Source organism: Trachypithecus francoisi, unplaced genomic scaffold (assembly GCF_009764315.1).
Source record: "Trachypithecus francoisi isolate TF-2019V2 unplaced genomic scaffold, Tfra_2.0 Lachesis_group11, whole genome shotgun sequence".
Lineage (NCBI taxonomy): Eukaryota > Metazoa > Chordata > Mammalia > Primates > Cercopithecidae > Trachypithecus > Trachypithecus francoisi.
In genome coordinates, this window is record NW_022681456.1 from 37929668 (window position 1) to 37941158 (window position 11491).

At 44.3% G+C, this 11491-nt stretch overlaps 1 pseudogene; it reads left to right on the top strand.

The window, feature by feature from the left end:
* Positions 1 to 10064: 10064 nt before the first annotated feature.
* Positions 10065 to 10165, top strand: LOC117091157 (annotated as a pseudogene).
* The last annotated feature ends 1326 nt before the right edge of the window (positions 10166 to 11491 follow it).

Below are 11491 nucleotides of genomic sequence, written 5' to 3' on the forward strand. Positions count from 1 at the left end.
TAGGAATGGCCACAGCTACAGGAACTGGAATAGCCAGTTGATCTACTTCATTATCCTACTACCACACACTCTCAAAGGATTTCTCAGACAGTTGGCAAGAAATAACAAAATCTATCCTTACTCTACAATCCCAAATAGACTCTTTAGCAGCAGTGACTCTCCAAAACCACCGAGGCTTAGGCCTCCTCACTGCTGAGAAAGGAGGACTCTGCACCTTCTTAGGGGAAGAGTGTTGTTTTTACACTAACCAGTCAGGTATAGTATGAGACACCGCCTGGCATTTATAGGAAAAGGCTTCTGAAATCAGACAAGGCCTTTCAAACTCTTATGCCAACCTCTGGAGTTGGGCAGCATGGCTTCTCCCCTTTTTAGGTCCCGTGCCAGCCATCTTGCTATTACTCACCTTCGGGCCCTGTATTTTTAACCTCCTTGTCAAATTTGTTTCTTCCAGGATTGAGGCCATAAAGCTACAGATGGTCTGACAAATGGAATCCCAAATGACCTCAACTCACAACTTCTACCAAGGACCCCTGTACCGACCCACTGGCTCTTTGACTGGCCTAGAGAGTTTCCCTCTGGAGGACACTACAACTGCAGGGCCCCTTCTTCCCCCGTATCCAGCAGGAAGTAGCTAGAGTGGTCATTGTCCATTTCCCAACAGCAGGTGGGGTGTCCTGTTTAAAGGGGGCATTGAGAGGTGAGGCCAGCTGGACTTCCTGGGTCGAGTGGGGACTTGGGGAACTTTCCTGTCTTACAAGAGATTTGTAAAATTCACCAATCAGTGCTCTGTAAAATGCACCAATCAGCAGGATTCTAAAAGTAGCCAATCATGGGGAGGATTGAAAAAAGGCACTCTGACAGGACAGAAATGGAACATGGGAGGTGACAAATAAGGGAAGAAAAGCTGGCCACCCCAGCCAGCAGCAGCAACTCACTCAGGTCCCCTTCCACACTGTGGAAGCTTTGTTCTTTTGCTCTTCACAGTAAATCTTGCTACCACTCATTCTTTGTTTCTGTGCCATCTTTAAGAGCTGTAACACTCACTGCGAAGGTCCGCAGCTTCATTCTTGAAGTCAGTGAGACCACGAACCCACTGGCAGGAACCAACTCCAGACACACTGGGAGCAACAATAACGTTACGTGTGCTCAGTTCAAGTTTCTCATGCACTCTTTTTGTAGAAACTGGGGTCTCACTATATTGTCCAGGCTGGTCTTGAACTCCTCACCTCAAGCAATCCTCCCACCTTGGCCTCCCAAAGTGTTGGAATTGCAGGCATGAGCCGTGGCATCGGCCTTCAAGTTTCTCTTTTGTTTTCTTTCTTTTTTTTTTTTTTTTCTGAGATGGAGTCATATTGGGATTCAATCAAGCTGGTGGGAAAAATATTAGTTATGATAGCCACAAAACCTTTTTGGAAGGCCTGAGGGTTTTCATATGACTTCGGTAATAGACCAAGCTGAAAGCAGCCTGGTCCCATTACCTTTAGTTAAATAAATTAGAGTAGTAAACAGCGGGATGTGGGGAAGTTATCTAGTTAACTTGTTTACTCATGTGGTCTTAAGCCTTAAGCCTTTGATGTATGCTTTTTACTGGGGATGTCCACAATGTCAATTACCCTCTAACTGTGTGGAGTCAAGCTTTTGTTAACTAATCTTAATGAATTAATGCAAGCCTGCCGAGCTGATAGAGGCCGGGCCCCACTGACAAACCCCTCTTGGTGTGCAGGCGGTCAGAGTTATCTGTGTGTCAGTGCACGTGCTATTCATCTGTCGTTTGGGCCAGGGTAATGCCCTCTTGTGAGGAGCAATATCGCAATTGGTGCCCCGTGTGAGGAAAGTCAGGGGTCTGCAGAAACAGACTCCCCCACAGTTGGAGCCCCTCGTAAGGCAACCTGTGAAGGAAGTGTGAAGAACGTGACGGACCCCTGAAGGTGAAGAAGGACTGTGCGGTCAAGTCAGTGAGTAATCAGTAAGTTGTTGGTGCCCACTCTAGGTTACCAAGTTCTGGGGGAAGTTGGTTCAAGTTGAGTTTTCATTATGGGACAACAGTTATCAGCTCAACAGAAACAGTATATAGAAGTGTTAAAACACTGTTGCTTAAGGCTAGTGGAGCATCAGTTTCACAGGCTCAATTAAGGGACATAATAATATAAACTGCTGTAATCCCAAACCCATGGTTCCCAGAGGGAACGACAGATGTAGAACTCTGGAACAAGTAGGGAGAAGTCTTAAACAACATCAGGCCACGAAGGCAACAGGTCCCAGTAAAATCTCTAACGTGATGGGCTTTCATTAGAGCAGCCCTGGCTCAGTTACACACAGAAGTGCCTAAAAAGGGGAAGGAGGAGGAAACGTCACCTGCCTTATCACCTCCTCTTCCCTGGGCCCTAGTATCACTGGGCGGAAATAACAAAGAGGAAACAGAGATTTTACCTGAGCCTCCTCCTCCAATAGATAAGAAAAAAGATCAGGGATAGGCTACAGCTATCAGTCCCTATCTTAAGCAGGCCTAATTAAAAGGAGAGCTTTTAGCCTGCCCGGTAATGTAACATTAATGAGGCACTCAGGTACATAAAGAAATAAGAGAAAGCATTAGAGGCTGGAGCCACACGGCCAAGCGGGCAGTAGAGGGATGGAAAGGCTCAGCAGTAAGGAAGCTCGCAAACACGGAACTGGGGGATGCTCCTGGGAGCTGGGCCTGCCAGGTGGCAGTAGCAGCGGGGAACCAGGCCCAGTGCGCCTAAGTTAGCATGCTGGGGTGGGGCAGGAGGCCCCAGCGCAAGAGTCCGCCCAGCGGGGACGGCCGAGCCTTAGGCAAGAAGTGGCACAAGCTCAAAGCGGCCGCTGCCTCAGGGCCTGCCCGCTCAGCTCTCTAGCTCCATAGGCAGCCCAGGGCAAAATATTGTCTGTTCCTTGTATACAAAGGACTTCCCAGATTGTAATTCTCTGCTAAGATTTAAGTAAAATGTGGCCAGGTGTGGTGGCTCACGCCTGTAATCCTAGCACTTTGGGAGGCTGAGGTGGGTGGATCAAGAGGTCAGCAGATGGAGAGACCATCCTGGCTAACATGGTGAAACTACAGGGGCCCGCCACCACACCTGGCTAATTTTTTTTGTGTTTTTAGTAGAGACGGGGTTTTACCATGTTAGCCAGGATGGTCTCTATCTCCTGACCTCGTGATCCGCCCATCTCGGCCTCCCAAAGTCCTCGGATTGCAGGCTTGAGCCACCGCGCCCGGCCCACATCCTATTTTTATTACACACATTCGAGCCCACAACTCTGCCTGGCCCACTGGCTTATGGCAATGATCAAGCATACCTTCAGGTTATGACATTCCTGCTAGACCAAGCCACCCAATCGCATCAATCTTCCCACCAAAATTGGAGAAACTTATCTAAACAATTTCAACTTGCCCAGAGGCTGGCTAAACAAATTATCCTACAATGCCCAGATTGCCAGCTCACAGGCATGTCCCCTCCTTCAACAGGTGTTAACCCTAGAGGATCAGAACCTAATCAGTTGTGGCAAACAGATGTTACACACATCTCTGAATTTAGGAAACTAAGATATGTGCATGTATCCATTGATACTGAGAGGTGAAGCCAGCCGGTCTTCCTGGGTCAAGTGGGGACTTGGAGAACTTTTCTTACAAGAGGATTGTAAAATGCACCAATCAGCACTCTGTAGCTAGGATCGTAAAACGCACCAATCAGCACTCTGTAGCTAGCAAGAGGATTGTAAAATGCACCAATCAGTGCTCTGTAAAATGCACCAATAAGCGCTCTTTAAAACGTACCAATCAGGGCTCTGTAAAACGCACCAATCAGCAGGAGTCTAAAAGTAGCTACTCGCCGGGAGAATTGATAAAAGGACACTCTGATAGGACAGAAACTGAACATGGGAGGGGACAAATAAGGGAATAAAAGCTAGCCACCCCAGCCAGCAGTGGTAACCTGCTGGGGTCCCCTTCCATGCTGTGGAAGCTTTGTTCTTTTGCTCTTCACAATAAACCTTGCTGCTGCTCACTCTTTGGGTCCGTGCCACCTTTAAGAGCTGTAACACTCACCATGAAGGTCCACAGCTTCATTCTTGAAGTCAGCAAGACCATGAACCCACCGGAAGGAACCAACTCCAGACACAATACCAACACTCATTTAATTAGTGCACATGCTTTGCCTGGAGAGTCTACTCAATATGTCACTAAACATCTTCTTTTAACTTTTGCATTTATGGGGCACCCCACAAAAATTAAGACTGATAATGGTCCAGCTTATACCAGCTCACAATTTCAATAATTTTGTCACATGTGGAATATCCAGCATGCCACAGGCATTACATATAACCCCCAAGGACAGGCAATAGTAGAATGAGCACACTTCACCCTTAAAAATATGCTCAAAAAAACGGAAAAAAGGGAATATAGGTAAGTACCCTGCAACACTACTGGCATGAGCCTTAGTCAACCTTAATTTTTAAAGTTTAGATGACAAATTTCAATCAGCTGTAGAAAAGAACTTTGCTAAAACCTCTCAAGGCATAAAACCTGCAGTTTTATGGAAAGACGTAAACAGTAATAAATGGTGTGGTTCAAGTGAATTGTTAACATGAGGAGGAAAGTATGCTTGTGTCCACACCTAGAGAGAGAAATAAAAGGAAAGAATGAGCAAGAAAAAGACTAGAAAAGACAGAGATCAGAGAAAGATACACAAAGAAGGACTAAGGAGAGAAATAAAGTGAGAAGAAGGGAAAGAAAATATTAAGAAAGTTATAGATATAAGAATGCACCTTTAGTAAGGAAGGTTATAAAACATAGTCAGAAAGGTAAGGCATGTTGAAGATTGTGAAAGTCGTGAAAAATGTTATAAAAAGGAATTTATGCAGGAAATGTATGATTTTTGTTTTGAAGGTCTAAAGTTTTAAAATGTTAATTGTAAAAAGATTCTGTGGGTAAACATATTGACTAAAGTTAAAAAAGTATCATCCAGTTTTTCTGTAAACTAGACATTAAAATAAAGCACAAGTTTTTCTTAAAGCACTAACCTGCTCTTTAAAGAATGTAAAAAGTCTGTTAGCACAGGCACCACCCCTAGGAGGCTAAACCAGATAATTTATTCATTTTTAATTCTCTGCCTACTACCTATAGCTGCTACACTCTATTAAGCTCATCTCTTAAATCTGCCTTTTTTCAGCCCTGTTATCTAAGCAGTTACTCCCTTTCCAGCTTCTAGCAACGTAACTGCCTGGCTGGAAGGACTTAACATACCTCCAGTGGGGATCCTTAATAATGGCACACATCAAACTAAGATGCCAAGTAACACTACAGGTCACTCTTTGACTAGAAAAGAATGTTGCTCATTGTACTCACGATTGTTTTGTGTTATTTGCTAATCCTAGGATGCAAAGCCAGAATAAGAGCAGTGACCCCCTCGCCTGACAAACCTGTGGCTGCACATATCTGTGCTCTCCGATCAAAAAACTTGATGTAGAAAACAAAAAAGAGGGAGATGTTGGGATTTGATCAGGCTGATGGGAAAAATATTAGTTATGATAGCCACAAAACCCTTTTGGAAGGACTGAGGGTTTTCATATGACTTCAGTAATAGATCAGGCTGAAGGCGGCCTGGTCTCATTACCTTTAGTTAAATAAATTAGAGTAGTCAACAACGGGATGTGGGGAAGTTATCTAGTTAACTTGTTTACTCATGTGGTCTTAAGCCTTAAGCCTTTGATGTATGCTTTTGACTCAGGAAGTCCACAATGTCAATTACCCTCTAATGGTGTTGACTCAAGTTTTTGTTAACTAATCTTAATGAATAAATGCAAGGCTCCCGAGCTGATAGAGGCCAGCCGCAGTGACAAACCTCTCTTGGTGTGCAGACGATCGGACACTCAGCAGGACTGGCAACACAAGATATCTGTGTGTCAGTGTCCTTTTTATTCATCCATCGTTTGGGTCAGCACCTGCGGGCAGACCCCCGCAGCTAATGCCCTCTTGTGAGGAGCAATACCTCAGAGTCTCACTTTGTCACCCAGGCTGGCGTGCAGTGGTGGGATCTTAGTTCACTACAACCTCTGCCTCCTGGTTCAAGCGATTCTCCTGCCTCAGGCTCCTGAGTAGCTGAGATTACAGGCGTCTGCCACCATGCCTGGCTACTTTTTGTATTTTTAGTAGAGACAGGGTTTCACTATGTTGGTCAGGCTGGTCTCAGACTCCTTACCTCAAGTGATCCACCCACCTTGGCCTTCCAAAGTGCTGGGATTACAGAGGTGAGCTACTGCACCCCGTCAAGTTTCTCTTGATCCAGAAATTCCAAGCTTATGGTTTTCGTGACTGAGGAGCACTAAGACAAAAGGCATGAATGGAATCAACTGGTCTTGAGGTTCTGCATGGAACCCTGGTGTAAAGCTGTTTGGGGATCAGAACCAACAGATCTCTAATCTCTTTGGTCTGAAAACTAGATCTCTTTGGTCTGAAAACTGGCAGCAGCTAGTGAGACAAAGGTAGGTAATTTTTAAGGTGCTCAGATGTTTTCGAGGAGCTGATCTTTGGCAGTTCATATCTCTAGGTGGGTATGGGTGGAAGCTGGAACTGGCTGAGATTCTTCGGTACTCCTTTAAAACAATTATGATAATTTGCATGTAAGAGTCACCATTTTAAAGTTTACAATTCTGTGGTTTCAGTATATTACAGGTCATACAACCATCACTACTACCTAATTACACAACATTTTCATCAACCCAAAAAGAAACCTTTTACTGATTAGCAGTGACTCTCCCTTTCTCCCTCCCTCAATCCCTGGAAACCACTTATTTACTTTCTGTCTCAGTGGATTTGCCTATTCTGTATATTTCATATAAATGGAGTCATGCAATTTGTGGCTTTATGTCTGCTTCCTTTCACTTAACATAATGTTTTCAAAGTTCATCTACATTGCAGCATATATCAATACTTCTTTCTGTTTTGAGGCTGAATATATTCTGTTGTGGCCAGGCATGGTGGCTCACGCCTATAATCCCAGCACCTTGGGAGGCCAAGGCAGGCAGATTTGTTTGAGCTCAGGAGTTCAAGACCAGCATGGGCAACATGGTGAGACCCTGTCTCTACAAAAAAACACAAAAATTACCTGGGCATGGTGGTGCACGCCTATAGTTGTAGCTACTCGGAGGGCTGAGTTGGAAGGATCACTTGAGGCTGGGAAGTTGAGGCTGCAGTGAGCCGAGATCGTGCCACCACACTACAGCCTGGGGGACAGAGCGAGACCATATCTCAAAAAGAAGTAAAAAATATGTATTCAATTATATGGATATGCCACATTTTGTTTATCCACTCATCGGTTGATGAACATTCAGGTTGTTTCTACTTTTTGACTATTTTGAATGATATTCCTATGAACATTCCTGTGCAACTTTTGTTGTGGACATCTTTTCATTTCTCTTGGGTATCTATATAAGAGTACCATTGCTAGGTATCTTCATCTGTTTGGGCTGCTGTTAACAAAATGCCTTAGACTGGGTAATATATAAAGAAGAGAAATTCATTTTCTCATAGTGCTGGAAACTGGGAAGTCCAAGGTCAAGTCACTAGCAGATTCAATGTTTGATGAGGGCTGAGAACAGTGGCTCACGCCTGTAATCCCAGCACTTTGGGAGGCTGAGGCGGGAGTCTGAAACCAGCCTGGCCAACGTGGTGAAACCCTATCTCTACTAAAAATACAAAAATTAGCCAGGAGTGGTGGTGCATGACTGTAATCTCAGCTACTTGGGAGGCTGAGGCAAGGTAATCGCTTGAACCTGGGAAGCAGAGGTTGCAGTGAGCTGAGATTGCGCCACTGCACTCCAGCCTGGGTGACAGAGTGAGACTCCATCACGCATGCACACACAAAAATAAGTTTGATGAGGGCTTACTCTTCTTCAAACATGACACCTCGTGCTGTGTCCTCACATGGCAGAAAAGGCAAGGGGGATCCCCCAAGCCTCTTTTATAAGGCACTGATCCCCCTCATGATGACTCTGCCGTAATGATTTAATCACCTTCTTAAGGCTCCAGTTGTACTACGACATTGGCAATTAAGTTTCAACATATGAATTTTGAAGGAATACATTCAGACCATAGCACAGTTGATAAACCGCCAGACTGTTTTCAAAAGCAACTGCATGATATTACATTCCCACCAGCAGTGTATGAGGCTTCTAATTTCTCCATATCCTCATCAACGCTGTTTATTGTCTGTCTTTTTCATTATAATTATCCTACTTGGTATGAAGTGGTATCTCATTGTGGTTTTGATTTGCATTTATCTAGTGATTCATGCCATTAAGCATCTCTTCATGTGTTAGTGCCCATGTGTATATATTCTTTTTTTTTGAAACAGAGTTTTGCTCTTTCACCCAGGCTGGAGTGAAGTGATGCGATCTTGGTTCACTGCAACCTCCGCCCTCCAGATTCAAGCAATTCTCCTGCCTCAGCCTTATGAGGAGATGGGATTACAGGCACCCACCACCATGCCTGGCTGATGTTTGTACTTTTAGTAGAGACGGGTTTTCGCCTTATTGGCCGGGCTGGTCTTGAACTCCTGACCTCAGGTGATCTGATCCACCCGCCTTGGCCTTTCAAAGTGCTGGGATTACAGGCGTGAGCCACTGTGCCTGGCCCATTTGTATATATTCTTGGTAGAAGTGTCTAACCAAATCATTTGCCCATTTTTACATTTTACATTGGTTTGTCTTTTTTTCTTTGAGACAAGATCTCATTCTGTTGCCCAGGCTGGAGTCCAGTGGTGCAATCACTGTTCATTGCAGCCTCTACCTCCCAAGGCTCAAGAGATCCTCCCACTTCAGCCTCCTGAGTAGCTGGAAGCATGCGCCACCACGCCTGGCTAATTTTTAATTTTTTTGTAGAGACAGGTGGTGGGGGGAAGGGGGAGCTCTCATTATGTTTCCTAGGCTGGTCATGAACTCTTGGGCTCATCTCCCAAAGTGCTGGGATTAGAGACATGCACCATGGGGTCAACTCCTTTTTAAAAACTCAAATGTTAAAAATGAGCACTAGTAGCAAAGGCTCCCTCCCCAGAATGATGCACTCTGTCTTCCATGGCTCTCTGATTCTGGCAGGTTTCACTTCCTTCCCTGCCCACCTTAAAGTTGACCTCACTGGCAAGGAGCTCGACTTCCATCCGCATTATCTCAGTACCCGTAAGTTTGCATTTATATTCTGTTGATTTTTTTTTTTTTTTTCATGTCTTCTGAAGCAGTCTCTGGCCACAATTGACTGCCTGGACTATCTTTCTCCTGCCATACCAATGACTATTTTCCTTTTGTGCTCTGGTTACAAAGTGGCATAAGTTTTCCATGGTCTGCCCTAACACTATTTTTCCTATAAGCCCTATTAATTTCAGTGCACACCATTTTGCAGGATGTGACGTTTTTCATGAATGCATACAGCATATTATTGCATAGATGCTTAAATTTACATTTTAATCAGGGATTTTGGAGATATGGGATTCATGCAAAGTGGAATCTTCAGTTACAATGGCAAGACAATGAGATAGGGAACTTTATTTGTTTATTTGAGACAGTCTGGTTCTGTCGCCCAGAGTGTAGTGCAGTGGTGCCATCTTGGCTCACTGCAGCCTCCGCCTCCTAGGCTCAAGCCATCCTCCCATCTCAGCATCCCGAGTAGCTGAGACTACAGACATGTGCCACCATGCCTGTCTAATTTTTGTATTTTTTTTGTAGAGATGGGGTTTTACCATGTTGCTCAGGCTGGTTTTGAACTCCTGAACTCAAGTGATTTGCCCCTGCTTGGCCTTCCAAAATTTTGGGATTACAGGTGTGAGCCACAGAACCTGGCTGAGAAATTTATTTTATTTATTTTTCCCTCTCTAGAGGTAGAAAAATTTAGATAAACAGAAGCTTCAGGTGTCCCTTAAATTTCATTTTAAAGCTCTTCCCAGGCCAGGCATGGTGGCTCATGCCTGTAATCACAGCATCTTGGGAGGCCAAGGCAGGAGGATAGCTTCAGGCCAAGATTTTGAGACCAGCCTGGGGAGCAAATAGAGATTCTGTCTGTACAATGAGCACATATGCTAAAGTTGGAATGATTCAGAGAAGATGAGCATGGGCCCTGCACAAGGATGACACACTAATTCATGAAGCATTCCATTAAAAAATAAATACATAAAAGAAAAAAATAAAGGTGTTCTCCCACTCCTCTTTAAGGAAGGGCTAGTTTAGTCTGAGCCTTAAAATTTTCTTTTTTTTTTTTCTTTTTTTAAACTTTTTTGGTATATTCACAGGAAATGATTATTATTAATAATCAAATAATTATTTTTCATTTGTTTTGTTTTTTGTTTTTGTTTTTTTTTGAGACAGATTCTTGCTCTGTTGCCTAGGCTAGAGTGTAGTGGTGCGATCTCGGCTCACCACAACCTCCACCTTCCAGGTTCAAGCGATTTTCATACCTCAGTTTCCCGAATAGCTTACAGACACACACCACCATACCTGGTTAATTTTTTGTATTTTTAGTAGAGATGGGGTTTCACCATGTTGTCCAGGCTGGTCTCGAACTCCTGAGCTCAGGCAATCTGCTCACCTCAGCTTCCCAAAGTGCTAGGATTACAGGCATGAGCCACCGTACCTGGCCAATAATCACAATAGTTAATAAGCCTCAGTTCACCATGTGTCCCAGTCCTCAAATTGTTGCTTCTGCCGCATCCTCCACTGTGTGTCACTGCAAATCCCTGAGGCCATTTAGCTCTGGTTTAGCCAGCCGCAGAGTTCCTCTCCAAATCACAGTCATGTGCTTTTCACAACCTGCTTAGTAAAATGTGTCCCTTTTTATTGTCTTTTTCATTATAACTATGCTAGTGGCTATGAAGTGCTTAGTAAAATGTGTCCCTTTGGTTAGGACTTTGCAAACTTGAGTGTTCTCAGAATCCCGCGGAGGGCTTGCCCACACATAGATTCCGGGTGCCACCTGCAGAGATTCTAACATTAGGTCTGGGTAAGGCCTGAGGATTTGCATCTCTAACAAGGTCCCAGGTGATGCTGATGCTGCTGTTCCAGGGACCACATTTTGAATGTCACTGCTTTAATGACCCCGCCATCATCAGTGCCACCCATCCTCACAGATACCAGTTCCTCTTTCAACAAACCTTTTTTGTTTTTGTTTTTGTTTTTTGCTTTGTTTTAGCCATTGTGCAGTGTTCTCAACCGGGGCGATTTTGACCCCCAGGGAACCATCAGCAATGTCAGGAGACATTTTTTGTTGTCACAGCGGGGTGAGAGATTATGTTATGGCATCTGGCTTCTACAATGCACAAGGCAGCTCTTTGCCACAGAGAATTATCTGGTCCAAATGGCAATAGTGCTGAGGTTGAAAAAGTCTCTATTAATATGCCATTATTGCTTTGTTTGCCAATAGCTTTCAGTTCTGATTGTTTCTATGGCAAGTCAATAGCATGTGAAATAAAGATGGAGATAAAGGAACACTGGT